A 15,376-nucleotide genomic window follows, 5' to 3' on the forward strand; every position below is an offset into this window, starting at 1 on the left:
CCAATTCAGTTTGCTTTGTGCAGATGAGGTGTAGTCTTTAAAATAAACCCTTGCATTTTTCACTTACAAAGACAAACAATCACAGTGCTATTTTAACTACATAGTAAAGACTCGGACAAATTCCAGGTTGTTGTTGTAGAAACAATCCCTCATTCCATTTGCAGAGGAAAAGAGTATGTGAATGAACAACAGACTTCCCCCACTATATCATACCCTATGAAACAAATTCCAGGACTGTCAGACAGCACTGACATTATTTACTATTAATTTTGACTTCATGTGGTGGTGCTGCGGTAGCGTTGTCGCCTCACAGTAAGACGTTGTCCTGTTCGATTCTCCGCTAAAGCGTCTTCTGTGTGGAGACATGTGTGAATGGGCGTACCTTCGTTGAAGGTTGTGCATCAGGGCTGGCAACTCGGCACGCAAAAATCTACTGCCAATCATTAGCGGACCGGAGTTCCGCTGTGGCGACCCCTAACCAGGAAAAGCCGAAAGACACAACAACAACATTGTATTATTAAGCCCACACTGCTCAAATTTTCAGCATAAGAAATCTTGACAAAGCAAAAAAAAATAATGGAGGGCCAAAGGCCCAAAATTAGGGAACAGACTTTAAATATTGCTCTTACTAACTTGGAAAGTTGATAGAACAGATATTGCATTAGCATGCATTTTCTGAAAGATATAAAGTATGAAACTCAAATGTCAGTCATTATTTAGTGGCATCAGTCCTCAATTTGACAAAAAACTAAAATTTTATTTAGAGCAGACGAAAAACATGATGCAAAAATGTATCTATCATTTTTTATTTTACATTTGTTTACCGGGAAAGTCTTACTGGAGAAAAATCCTTTTTCAGCAGAGGCCCGAGGTGAAAAGCTCCATAGTTACAACAGAGAGTATGTACATAGAAAAAGTAATACATGCAAAGAGCTTACATATAAATATAACAGGACCTTAGCCATTTTATGTAATTTGAATTCCTTCAATATATGGTATAGATAAAGTTAGCTACATGCTAATATGTCCTTTTCCAGCAGACAGCCGGGAAAGGAGTGCACATTTCCAACACAGAGTATGCACATAGATAGTGTGATAAAGAAAAATGATTACATTTGTCAATGCAACTGCTTTGGAACAGCTAGTCGATACGCCCACAAGAGGTGATAATATCTTGGACTTGGTATTAACCAACATGAGTAACCACTGCAGCATCCCTGCAGTATCATCCTCCCTTGTAAGATCTGACCATAAAGCGGTCACGTTCAAAGTCACCATCTCAACTGACTCCCCTCTAGCTAGGGTCAAACAAAAAAACTTCTCCAAAGCTGATTACAGCCTCCACAGGGATGGTATAAACAGCTTCATAGCCCCCTCCCCCTCTCTAGGAACTGGCACCAGTATCCAAAACTATACGAAATTACTAATCGAACATTTATATAGATGCATGGAATCAAGAATACTGGACAGAACTAAATCATCCTCCACAAGGAAGAGTAAACCTGTCTGGTCGACATCTGCAATAAATAAACTCTATAATAAAAGAAAGAAATTGCTGTCCAGGACCAAGAAGGAGCAGGTGCCCAATTGGAAGCAATCTCTCCAGGCCTAAACAAGCAAATAAGAGCATTAGTGAAATCCTCAAAAGCAAACTTCTAGTCCAAATTGGCCACATCTACTAGAGACAATCATAAAGCCTTCACATATGTCCGTAATCTCAAAGGTAGCACCCAGATCTGTCTAGAACTGGTGGGGAACTACACCACATATACAAATGCCATAGATATAGCAAACTTGCTGGCTGACAGATTCAGCAAAAATTTCACCCCTCTGTCCCCCCATCAGTAAATCAGGACATTCCCAGTATCTGGCCCCTTCCTTTATACCTAGGGATCAGGTCATCACTACTCTCTCAAAGGCAAAAAATACAGTCTCCGTGTGACCCGATAACATTGCAAGCTGCATCCTACATTAACTCAGGCAGGAACTTGCAGCACCATTAAGTACCTTATTCAACCAAAACCTGAGTACCAACTTTGTCCCAGCTGAGTGGAGGACAGCCACAGTCATCCCTTTACACAAAGGTGGAGCGTCCACCAGTCCGGGAAATTATAGACCCATCAGCCTAACTAGCCTGATCTGCAAGGCCATGGAATAGGATCAGCATGGACCTCATTAACAAGGACATTGGCAACCTTCAAACACTCAATCCCACATAGTTTGGCTTCATCAAAGGGAGGTTGTGTCTGTTAAATTTGGTCGACTTTAAGACAGTTGCCAAAGCCATGGATGAGTAGCACACCACCTACCTTGACCTGGTCAAAGCCATTGACACTATTCCTCACTCAGGCACAATAAACTCTCTCAACTAGGCATCAATCCATATGTTACCAGATGGGTAGCCAACTGGCTCACTGATAGAATCCACCTAGTCAAAATAGGGAACGCCACCTCAAGCAGTAGACCCATATTCAGTGGCGTACTCCAGGATTCAGTCTTGGGCCTCTGTTATTTGGGCTATACTTTTCTGCGGGGCAGGCCAAAACCAGTGGGCTATGGCTGACCAGGTCTGCAGATGACTGCAAGCTGGACACTGTCATCAATTCCCCTAGTGACGTGGACATCCTTCAAGAGGGTCTCACCCAAACAAATGACGGGTGCCAGAAACATGCCCTCAAGCTGAATACAAAAAAAAAAGCATCATCCCCTTTGGGGAGAGTGACGTCCCCACAAAGTATCACATTAATAAGAACGTCCTAAGCAAGCAATCAGTCGTGAGGGATCTGGGCAGCCAGATTGACAGCAACCTGACTTCTGACCACCATGTTGCTTCCATTGTATGGAAAAGCTTTCTACATGGCCCACCTCATAAGTAAGGGTATCTCATCCAGGAACAGGGAGGTCATAACATCCCTGTATTCTTCCCTTATAAGGCCCATTATGGAGTACAATGCCTCATTTGGCCTGTACCTCGTAAAGCACATGCAGCAGCTGGAGAGACCACAGAGGTTCCTCACTAGGAGAATCCAGGGCCTCAACAATCTAACATACACAGTCTAAAAGCCTTATCCCTCTACTCAGTTTCATACAGACTCCTCAGAGGTGACCTCTGTCAAGCATACAATGCAATCTTGGACCCCAGCTTGATGGGATGGCTGCATATCTGCAAGTCAAGCTCCACTCCCATAACCCGCATGCGAGGCCTCAACCTGGTCTGTGACATCAATAGGACTTGGTGGTGGAACAGACTGTATCCCAGAGATCCCCAATTCTGTGGAAGACACTCCCTCTCCACATCAAGCAGAGTACCTCTTTACCCCTTTTTAAGTGCAATGTGGATAACTGGATGGGAAATAGAAACTACATCCCTGGCATTCCACCTGTGTTCCTGCTGGGCGGGGCATCAGGTGCTTATTTGTGTAAACATGTGCTAAACTCTTGGCTAGGTTATAAGGGCCTCAGGGCCAATGGCCTAGTAAAGTACAAATGGGACTGCTTGTTTCTATACCATAAATGTAGGTGTTAAGAGTGTATTCACTGCTGCAGTCATCACACTTGGGTTATCTGCCTGCAGGTAGATTACAGTTGACACGAATACCAGAGTCTTGGGATTTCTGTGTATGATGCTGTCTCCTCTTCCATGACGTCAGGTCGTCAGGGGTATAAAACATGCAGCCGACACCATTACATCAGTTTTTCTTGCCCAAGATGTCAGGAGCCCCCAAAATAGGAAGCTATTACATGGTGTGGAACACCTCCAGTAAAAAGTAAATACCCCTGCCATAAAAGATGGCCAAAAAGAGGACAGGTAGAAAGGATAGAGAAAGCCATGGGGCTGGAGGGAGGGAAACCAGGACTGCAACAGTGAATACACGAACATCTACATTTATGGTAAGTGTACACAACTGTACTATGTTCTTCGTGTTTCACTGTTGCAGTCATCACACTTGGGTTGATTCCCATAGCTGAGGAAGGGTGGAGGCAGTCAAGAAGTGTTAGGGCTGGTTAGCAGGCCTTGTAAGACTGCTGTAGCAAATCCAGCTTTGGATTTAGAAAAAATAGACAAGTGGTAATGCTTGGTGAAGGTGTGTACAGAACTCCAGGTTGCAGTTTCCAAGATGTCCCTGGTGGTAGGGACTACCCTGAAAAATGCTGTAGAGGTTGAAGTAGCTCTAGTGGAATGAGTTCTGATCCCAGAGGGGTAGGTTTTCCATGGTGCTTGTAGCAGAAATGGATGCAGTGTGCTATCCATTTGGAAATGGAATGCTTCGAAATGGCCTTGCTCTCTGCCCCTGTAGCAAACCTGACTAGCAGCTGGTCAGATTTTCTGAAAGGCTTAGTCCTATCAAGGTAGAACCTGAGGTGTGTGCACATCCAAGGAGTACAGGATCCTTCCCCCCTTTATTCTGGGGATTAGGGAAAAGGGTTGGCAAATGGATGGATTGGTTTAAAGCCACACTGGATACCACCTTGGGCATAAAGGAAGGGTGGGTCTTGAGGGAAACACTGTCAGCATGGAAAATAATGAAGGGGTCCACCGCCATTGGTGCCTGTAAGTCAAACACTCTTCTTGCTGAAGTAATAGCTAGAAGAAAGGCTGTTTTCCAAGAGAGGAATTTTAACTCTGCTGAAGCAGCAGGTTCAAAAGGGGGAAGTGTGAGCTTCTCCAGTACAAAGTTAAGGTCCCAGGCCGGGGTGGTAGCTCTCCTAGGAGGCCTTAAATTGTTAGGTCCTCTCAGGAACTGTTTGATGAGAGGGTGAGAAAAGAGAGGAGGTGCAGTATTATAATGAGCTGAGATGGCAGAGGCATGAATCTTAATGGATGAGAAGGATATGCCTCTGTGGAGCAGCTCTGCTAGGTAATCAGGGATTTGAGGTAAGTTGGGCACAGCTGTCTCCTTTCCTTGAGACTGACTCCAAGAACAATATCTTTTTCACACTTTTCAGCATAGGATTTCCTAGTACTAGGCCTTCTGGCCTCAAGGATGATGTCCAGCACCTGTTTGCTGAGGGATGCTGGTGGTGTTATTCAGGGGAGAAGCCAGGCTGTAAGGTTTACGGTTTGCAGCTGTGGATGCAAAATCTGTCCCTCCTGCTGAGAAAGAGGGAAGGTGTCTGATGTAGGTGCCAGGGTGGCACTGCTGTCAGACTGCATAGGAGTGGGTACCAGTGCGTGGCCAGACTGGTGCAATAAGGATTGCCCTTGGCATGTCCTTGTTGATCTTTAGTAGTACTTTTGAGAGGACGAGTAGAGGAGGAAAGGCATCAATTGAGAGGTTTTCCCATGTAAAGGATAGGGCCGTCCACCTTCCAGGCTCTGCTGTGAGGGTTCCTGGTGCAAAATCTGCTCAATTGGTGGTTTTGGGGGGAGGCAAAAAGGTCCACCTCCAGTGTTCCCCACCTCTGGGTTAGAAGTTTGAATGACTTGGGTTCTAGTTTCCACTCGTGAGGGTCCAGTAGATTTCTGCTTAAGTCATCTGCCAGTGAATTTTGCTTGCCTGGCAGGAAGTGAGCTTGTAGGTGCACTTAGTTGTTCAAGGCTGTGTTCCACTGGGCCATGGCTAACCTGCAAAGTGCATAAGAATGAGTACCACCCTGCTTGTTTATGTACCACATAACTGTGGTGTCCGTCTTTATCAAGAGTTGTCCTGGAAGGATACGGTATTTGAAGACTGTCAGAGCATTCTGTACAGCTAGCATCTCTTTTTGATTGATATGCAGGAGAATTTGTTCTGGGCCCCATTTGCCTTGAATGCATTTGCCTGCCATGTGAGGCCCCCCATGCATAATCTGATGTGTCTTGTCAGGGTTTGGGCAGCAAGGGGTTGAGTGAAAGGAAGTCCCTTGTTGTGGCTGCATGCTTCTGCCCCCCAAAGGAACTCTGCCCTTAGACAAGGTATGATAGGAATCACTGTTTCCAGGTCCTGAGAATGTTGACACCAGAGGCTTTTTAAGTACTATTGAAGTTTCCTCATATGCAGTCTTGCATATGGAATTAGTAGAATGCATGAGGCCATGAACCCTAGGACTTGCAGTATTTTCCTTGCAGATAGCTGGGTTTTGTTGGCCATTAGTTTGAAATAGTTTGTCAGATGCATCCTGCTTTTCTGGAGTGAGGAATGCCTTCTGGGAAATTGTGTTCAAGCTTGCTCCCAGGAATACAATTTGTTGGCTCGGCAACAGTTGGGACTTTTTTTCATTGATGCTGTATTCCCCAGTGAAGTCAGAAGTCTTTTTACAAATCCCAGGTGTTGAAGTAGCAATTCCTGACTGTCCGCCTGAATCAGGCAATTGTCTAAGTATGGGTAGATTTGAATCTTTCTCTGCCTGCACTATGCAATGGCTGGAGCCAGGCATTTTGTGAATACTCTGGGTGCAGTAGATAAGCCAAAGGGAAGTGCAGAGGAACTGATAGTGCATAGACAGCCTGCCCTGAAACGTAGATATTTCCTGCAATACTGCCTTATGGGGATGTGCAGATAAGCTTCTTTTAAGTCTAGGGTGACTAACCAGGCATCCTTGGCTAGCATAGGAAGAAGCTGTTGCAGTGTAAGCATTTTGAATTTTGGGACCACCAGAAAGGTGTTGAAAATTGATAGATCCAGGATAGGGCACCAAGAACAGTCTGGAGTAGGAACCCTGTCCCCATTGTTCTACTGGAACAGGTTGAATAGCCCTGATATGGAGAAGGGAAAGTACTTACTTTTAAGCCTCTGCCCACTGGTTTGGAGGAAGGTCTGGCAACCCGCTTGGTGTTGGCAGTGAGTGGAAGTAGAATTTGTATCCCTGGGATACAATGTTTAGAACCCATCGGTCCTGAGTAATGGACATCCAGTTTTTTGCATGAAGGGCAAGTTTTCCTCCTAGGGGCACAAGTATTTGGGCATGACTGGGAAGGATAATTGGAAAGTCATTGTGAACTTTTCCCATAAGGGGGTGGCTTACTACTCCCTGGTTTTGAGGTGAAAACACTCCACTGTTTAGATCTCTGCATTTCCTGAGACTGTAGTCTTGGTGGTCTGTTTCCCCTGGGTTTGGACTGAGAGGGACGGGAAAGGACCAGTTTTTTGAAGACCAATGCCTACTGAATCTAGATGGCTGCACCTGTAAGAAATCTTTGACGGTTTGCACAGATTTAGCTTTTTCTTCTTTTTAAGAACAACGTCTGCTTTTGTGCCAAACAAATGCTCCTGATTTAACGAAGCATCTAGTAATTTTGCTTTGACATGGTCAGGCAAGACATGTTCCTTTAGCCAAGCATGCCTTCTCAGTACAGACGCAGTGACAGCAGCCCTGCAAGATGCTTCTAAGAATGCATTAACTCTTGTAAATCTTTATTTTCTGCACAATCTGGAAGTAACACCATTTTTTTGTTTAATTAGTTCCATAATATGTTGCTGGTACTTCAACATGTGAAACTGGCAATTCAAAGCCCTGATGCAAGAGTTGCAGAGGTATATACCTTCTTACCCCATCTGTCTAAAGCTCTAGAATTCCTGTCTGAAGGGGTAGGGTTTTTGGCTGTAGTAGCCTTAATGCCTTTAGGTCCCTGGTAAATAGTCTCTGAATCCACAGTAGGATTCTTAAAGAGAAATTTGTGAGAGTCAGGTACTCTGTAGTACCCGTCAGGTTTTATAGGAGCTGGTGGTAAGGTGTCAGGGGTAAGACTGGACTCCAAGAGGACATCATCTACAATATCCAGGACAGGGGGTATAGTTAGAGGCCTGTGCTGAGGCAAATCTAAAAACTCCCCGAGTATCTTTTTGGATTGAGGATAGTCCTGGTATTCCCAGCAGAAATGCTCTCTTAAGGTATGTAAGGTTTCAACAAAAGAAAAATCCTCTGGAGGGGAGGCAGAGGGAATGGATTACTCTGCATCTGAATCCTCATAGGTAGATAAGGGTATGTCCTGGTAATCAGAAGGGTCAGAGTAATCAGACTCCTGGTTTGTAGAATCAGAAGGAAATTAATTTTTTTGTCTTTTGGCAGGGGAAGGCTGGCTTCCCCTAATAGAGTAATAAGTTCTTCAGCCATTCTAAGCATTTGTTTTTGTGGCATGGGAGCCTGAGCATGCACTTTGGACATTGGTTTTCTAGGCGTAGTGCAAACTCTGGGCCTGAGAAACTCGGTAGTTTTAGTTGGAAATGAAGTTCTCTGTTTAATATGAATATTGGTAGGTCGGAATACACCCTCAGAAGCCGGGGCCTGCACAACGGCTCTGGACCCACCCAAGGGAAAAACAGCCGCAGGTTCCATAGTCGAAGAAGCATCTTGCGGCATACCTGACACCGAATGGGTCTCAGCAGATGCCTCCGAACCTATAAAAGCGGGCGTCAGGGGCTGCAAAGGCGCCTCACTTAGTACTGGCGGACTGGCAACTAGCTTAATGGAAGGGTTGGCGGCAGTTTTTGACCTATGTGGTCTGTCTCTGTCTTTGCACTTTTTCAGAAGATTGGTAGTTGGATGGCTTAACAAAGCCATTTTGGAATATGGAGAATGAGAGCAAAAGAATTTAGCTACAAAAATAGCCAGACGAATGGTTCGGGTGTTAAATAAGGCACAAAACCGACAGCAAGGGAAATCGTGGTCTGGGCCTAAACAGGTGACACAATAAGAATGAAAATCTCTGTGCGGTATTTGCTTTCCACAGGGAAGACAATTGTTAATTTTTTCTGATATCGGTTAGAGCAAGAAAAAAGAATCCCCAACGAGGTACTTGGCTTTAGAAGACTTCAGGTCTGAAACTCGAAAAAACAAAAATTTCAGGTAGTGGCTGATCGACACTTGTGAACTGCTTCTGCTTCAGGCTCCTTCTCGGCAAGAAAGACTGATGTAATGGTGTTGGCTGCATGTTTTATACCCCCTGACGATCTGATGTCATGGAAGAGGCGACAGCATCCAACGCAGAAATCCCACGACTCTGGTATTTGGGCCAACTGAGGACTACCTGCAAGCAGATAACCCAAGTGTGATGACTGCAACAGTGAACACGAAGAATATCTTCCTATGATCCTATGAACTTTTTGTAGCATACAAAAGTTTCAGTACTTAAGAGCTGTTTGTACAACCTAAGGCATCTAGACTTAATTTCCTGAAAAATTTGTTTTAATTTAAAACATATCGACACAAAGTTTATATAGAAACCAATACTAACAGAGAGTAAAACACCTATTTGCATTCAAATCTGTAAGTTTACAAACTATGATTAAGTGATAGCATTGAGTACATGTTAATACCGACCAAAAGGGAGACTAGAATAAGAATAAAGTCACAGTCCACCTATGCCCAGAGAGTAAGGATTGGTGAGTGTCCTGGGAAGTACAGAATAGGAAAACTATGTGGGAAGGTATTATGGAAGAATAGGATACAGTAAGGAATAAAATAGGCAAGGTAAAAAGAGAGAGGGAGTTAGGAGAGAAATCAGAAAAACTTATCCAGGGCTAGTGCAACAGCATAACTTTGTATTACATAAGTGGGATCAGAGTATTTTTTTTTTATAATGTGAGGAGTTTGTAGTAGATCTTATTTGTAGGCAATGAATTCCAGATTTCGGCCATGCAAGTTGAATACAGGGAATCTACTGCAAAATTGTTAGCTTTGGTTACATTTAATAAAGGTTTATTACTTGAGTGTAAAACATGATTACTAATGTATGGATGTAGTAGGTTTTGAAGAGCACGGGTTTTCTCTGGTTGGTTTATAAGTGCATGGGCCATGGTAAGCTGGTTATAAGTTAAAAGATGAGGTAGTTCCAGCCAGTTGAGTTACTTTAGTGCCAGGCAGTGATGAGAGCTATAGTGGAGTCTGTTGCAAATTTAGCAGTCTTATTATAGCAGGTGTCTAGTTTTCCCAAGTCTGAATTTTTTTAGGTTTGTGAGAACTGGTGAGGCATAAAGGAGTGTAGAAACTAACTGGGTTCTTGCAATGGTGTATTTTGTCCTATTGGTTGGATACTGCTTGTTTCTATATAGAGTACCCAGTTTTGTTTTTTTTTTTATGCACTTTCTTTACTGACTGGGCTATGTGAAGGTCAGATGTCATGGCACTGTCAATAACACCCAGAAGTTTAGTTTGGGATACAGAAGAAATAGTGGTATTATTTGTAGATGAGATATTGAATGATAGGGTGGGATCTGTACCACCTGTGCGTTGAAAAAGCATGAGTTTGGTCCTGTTAGGGTTTTGAATAAGCTGTGCATCACATAGCTAAGATTCCACTGAGGTGAAAGACTATTGTGCTATTTGTTGTAACGATGGTTGTTGTGTCTTTCGGCTTTTCCCGGTTAGGGGTCGCCACAGCGGAACTCCGGTCCGCTAATGATTGGCAGTAGATTTTTATGTGCCGAGTTGCCAGCTCTGATGCACACCTTTCAATGAAGGTACGCCCATTCACGCAGGTCTCCGCACAAAAGACGCTCTTGCTGAAAATCGAACAGGACAGCGTCTTACTGTGAGGCGACAACACTACTGCAGCACCACCACTGTGTAACGATGGTGCAGTACATATTTGTGTGGAATCGTCTGCATATTAGACAAAGGGGGCGCATAAAGTAGCAGTGTGAAGACTGTTAGTGAAAAGTATAAAAAGGAGGGGACCAAGGATAGATCCTTGTGGGACTCCTAGAGTAACGGGCAGTAGAAGAGATAGGTTTTGTTACCATTTTACAGCTTGCTGGCACCCTGTTAATAGTCTTTGAACCATGTAAGTGCATAATGACAAAGTTTCTGTTCAGCAAGTATATCTGAGTTTGTTATGACAGACTGTATCAAACGCTTTAGGTAGATCAATATAGAGGAGCCTAATTTACCTTAATTTCTATTCTGATTAATGGTGTTACTAAAACTCAGAGAAGTAGAAGTGCTGCGGTAGGGACAAAATCCAAGTTGGGTTTTGGATAGAAAGTTGCTATCTAGGAGATACTCCACAATTTGTGAGTGAGTGCATCTTTCAAGAATTTTGGACAGAGGCAACAAGATAGCTATTAGCCTGTAACTGGACAGCTACTGAGTTACCCCCCCTCCCCATGTAGTGGGATAATATGCAAGATTTTTCAGATTGCTGGAACTTGGTGTTCAGAAATGGATCGATTTATCTGGATGGATAGAGGGTAGGACATGGCTTCAGCAGACATTTTAAGATATTCAGCTGGTAAGTTATTAGCTGCTGGGGTTGATGGCTTAAGTTTCTTCAGAAGTTTTTATAGTGTCTATTGCGACAGGTTGGAAGTAAAAAGTACTGCTTTGTGTACTTGCTGTGGGAAGATCTGATGGAGGGGTCGAACTACTACTGTTCATGAGAGCTAATATTGTTTTGGTGAAATATTTATTAAATTGCATAGCTATGGTATCTGTGTTATTAGTGGTTGTAGGGGTGGGGTGCTGGAGTTTCCAGGCTGTAGGATTTTATTTATAGCGGACCAAAACTTCTGTGGGTTAGTCTGATGTTTAATTTGAATATTGTAGTGGTTAATCTTGTCTTGTTTGATTTGTTTTTTGGCTTTGTTATTTCTTGGTATGCCTGTTTAGTCACTTGTGATTTGCTTTTGTGCCATAGATCCCAAGCCTCATCTTTTATTTTCAGCAATGCTCTGGTTTCTTTGGTTAACCATGGGGCATAGTTGGATTTTATTAGAATTGTTCTAGGAGAAGATAGTATATTTCAACTCCACCTTCCTAAACAGTCTGAACATTCTAAGGCTGCCTCTAGGGGGAGATGTTTAAGTGGACCCCAGTTACAGAGTTTAGGGGTGGATATGAAATTATGATGACTAAAGTTTCTTTTGTTCCTAATTATATGATATGTAATGTGTTTTGTTGAATGTATTCATTGTCTAAGTAGAAAGGTTGGAAGATGATCGCTGAGAATATCTGGGAGACAGCCAGTATGTAAGGAGAGAGAAGGTCTGTTTGCTACTATCCAGTCTAGGATGAAGTGTATTTGATGATTTCTCAATTCTAGTGAGAGTTGAATGATTTGGGTGAAGCCATGGAAGTTAATGTGATTTGTAAGGATTTGTGAGTTACAAATAATCCAATCTATATTGAAGTCCTACATAATCGTTTCCTGGGGTAGACATTTTGAAGACAAGTAGAGGATGTGTTCTAAACTGGAATGGCTGATCTCAGAGGTATGTCGGTACCAAGTATATTTAAATATTTCTTGAAATTGATCTTCAGCTTTGTAAATATCACTTCTGCATTATTAAAATTAGGAGTATTTTGTTGTATGGTTTCTAAAATAAGGTCATTTTTAAAAACGATGGCTATCCCACCTCCTCTTTTACTCTATCTTATGAATGCTATATCCCAGAAGTAGGATTTCATTGTTACTAATTTCTGACTTTAGCCAGGTTTCTGTGATCACAGTAATGTCTGGTGAGTAGAGGGGAGAGGAATGGAGATCTTGGATTTTGTTAACACTTCTAAAGTTTATATTTAATTGAAGATCAGATCCTTTCCTAGAGAGGTTTAGTATACTTTGGGACTGGTTAGTGGACTGGAGATGAAGATGGGCTAAGTTGGGTTTGGGACTTGGATGGACATCTCCACTACGGGTTAGCTGTGAAACTACATATGTTATGATCTTGAGGAATTTAACTATAAATATATCATATTTCAGGGAGATATGGGGAGAAATTTGTTGTGGGAGTACAGTATAGGTAACTTGATCAACGTAAGCAATTTTATACACTGAGGGTAATATTTCAATCCTTATAGTTTTTATCTGTGGTGGACAGCGGAATAGAGTAGTATGGGAGGTTGCTGAATCATTTAGGTGGATATGTTATGAGTTTAGGTGTGCTGTTATTGATAGAATTATGACAGCAGTAGTGTAGAAAGGTAATATGTTGTAGTTATAAAAGTATTCAGTAGTAAGTAGACAGGTGTATAAGGAGATGAGGTGCATGGCAAAGAGAGAGGTGGCGAAGGCTAAGGATAAGGCATATGAAGAGTTGTATGAAAGGTTGGACACTAAGGAGGGAGAAAAGGACCTATACCAATTGGCTAGACAGAGGGACCGAGCTAGGAAACATGTGCAGCAGGTAAAGGTGATAAAGGATAATGAGGGAAACATACTCACAAGTGAGGAGAGTGTGTTGAGGTGATGGAAAGAGTACTTTGAGGGGTTGATGAATGAAGAGAATGAGAGGGAGAGAAAGAAGGTTGGATGATGTAGGGATAGTGAATCATGAAGTAGAATGGATTAGCAAGGAGGAAGTAAGGATAGCTATGAAGAGAATGAAGAATGGAAAGGCTGTTGGCCCAGATGACATACCTGTGGAAGCATGGAGGAGTTTAGGTGAAATGGCAGTGGAGTTTTTAACCAGATTGTTTAATGAAATCTTGGAAAGGGAGAGGATGCCTGAGGAATGCAGAAAAAGTGTTTTGGTACCGATTTTTAAGAATAAGAGTGATATGCAGAGCTGTAGTAACTACAGAGGGATTAAAATGATCAGTCACAGCATGAAGTTATGGGAAAAAGTAGTGGAAGCAAGGTTAAGAAGGGACGTGATGATTAGTGATCAGCAGTATGGTTTCATGCCAGGAAAGAGCACTACAGATGCGATCTTTGCTCTGAGAGTGTTGATGGAGAAGTACAGAGAATGTTGGAAGGAGTTGCATTGTGTTTTTGTAGACTTCGAGAATAGCATATGACAGGGTGCCTAGAGACGAGTTGTGGTATTGTATGAGGAAGTCAGGAGTGTCAGAAAATTATGTAAGAGTGGTACAGGATATGTACAAGGGTAGTGTGACAGCGGTGAGGTCTGCGGTGGGAGTGACGGATGCGTTTAAAGTGGAGGTGGGGTTACATCAAGGATCAGCTCTGAGCCCTTTCTTATTTGCAATGATGATGGACAGGTTGACAGACGAGATCAGACAGGAGTCCCCGTGGACTATGATGTTTGCAGATGACATTGTGATCTGTGGTGAGAGTAGGGAACAGGTGGAGGAGACCCTGGAGAGATGGAGATATGCTCTAGAGAGAAGAGGAATGAAGGTCAGCAGGACTAAGACAGAATATATGTGTGTGAATGAGAGGGAGGATAGAGGAATGGTGAGGATGCAAGGAGTAGAGGTGGCGAAGGTGGATGAGTTTAAATACTTGGGGCCAATAGTCCAGAGTAACGGTGAGTGTGGAAGAGAGGTGAAAAAGAGAGTACAGGCAGGATGGAGTGGGTGGAGAAGTGTGTCAGGAGTGATTTGTGACAGACGAGTACCTGTAAGAGTGAAAGGGAAGGGCTACAAGAGGGTAGTGAGACCAGCTATGTTATATGGGTTGGAGACAGTGGCATTGACAAAAAGGCAGGAGTTTGTGCTGGATGTGGCAGAATTAAAGATGTTAAGATTTGCACTGGGTGTGACGAGGGTGGACAGGATTAGGAAAAAGTATATTAGAGGGTCAGCCCAGGTTGGAAGGTTTGGAGACAAAGCCAGAGAGTTATGATTACGTTGGTTTGGACATGTGCTGAGGAGGGATGCTGAGTATATTGGGAAAAAGATGCTAAGGATGAAGCTACCAGGTAACATGAAAAGAGGAAGGCCTAAGATAAGGTTTATGGATGTGGTAAGAGAGGACATGCAGGTGATTGGTGTGACAGAGCAAGATGCAGAGGACAGGAAGAAATGGAAACGGGTGATCTGCTGTGGTGACCCCTAACGGGAACAGCCGAAAGAAGAAGATGATGAGTAGTGTTATGTGAGAAATGTATTACAGTGTTGTAACAGTTGGGAGAAATGACTATTACTAACTAGGAGTGATGTAATGGAGATGAGATTGCTTGTGTGATAGGATAATGGACTGTATGGAAGTGGTTAGCTTAAAATAAATGTACGTATAGCAGAGATGGATGGGAAATGTGGGTAAGGTAGGGGACCACAGTGAGTTCGAACAGAACAGGTAATGCCTGTCCACGGCAATCACTAAAAAGAAACCATCAGCTACTCTGGTCCAGACAGGTTTTTTTGGATTCAGCTTATTTACTTGCTGCAGCTTAGAGCCTTTTAGTAAGCAAATATAAACAAATATTACAAATACCCCTTCCAGATTAGCCAGAATGAACTTTTGAATTACAACAGCTACCATACTACTTAGAAATAAAAATGGAGAAGTGTGCTTGTATCTTTGAGTTAGATATCTGAAAAGATGGAATGGGTCTTTAGTAAATTTAGGTAGTAGAAAAAAGATTCACAGCTGTCGATTCCAGTAGTGTGCTCTCCAATACCTATTTAAACTTGATTATAGATATATATATATATATTTTTTTTTTTTCAGAACACCTTAGTAGTTGATCTACATTAGTTACTGAATGTAATCCTACTTGCCTGTAGTTCTTAGTGGTCCCACATGCTTTTTTCAGGTAGTGGCCACAAATAG

The 15,376-nt window shown here is 42.8% G+C and overlaps 1 protein-coding gene across 2 annotated transcripts in view; it reads right to left on the reverse strand.

Moving 5' to 3' along the window:
* Positions 1-15,376, reverse strand: part of LOC122805884 (serine/threonine-protein kinase D3) — a 2,410,388-nt gene that overhangs the window by 1,607,577 nt on the left and 787,435 nt on the right. The window lies entirely within an intron of this gene.

This window comes from Protopterus annectens, chromosome 1.part1 (assembly GCF_019279795.1).
Source record: "Protopterus annectens isolate FY-2018-M chromosome 1.part1, PAN1.0, whole genome shotgun sequence".
Lineage (NCBI taxonomy): Eukaryota > Metazoa > Chordata > Ceratodontiformes > Protopteridae > Protopterus > Protopterus annectens.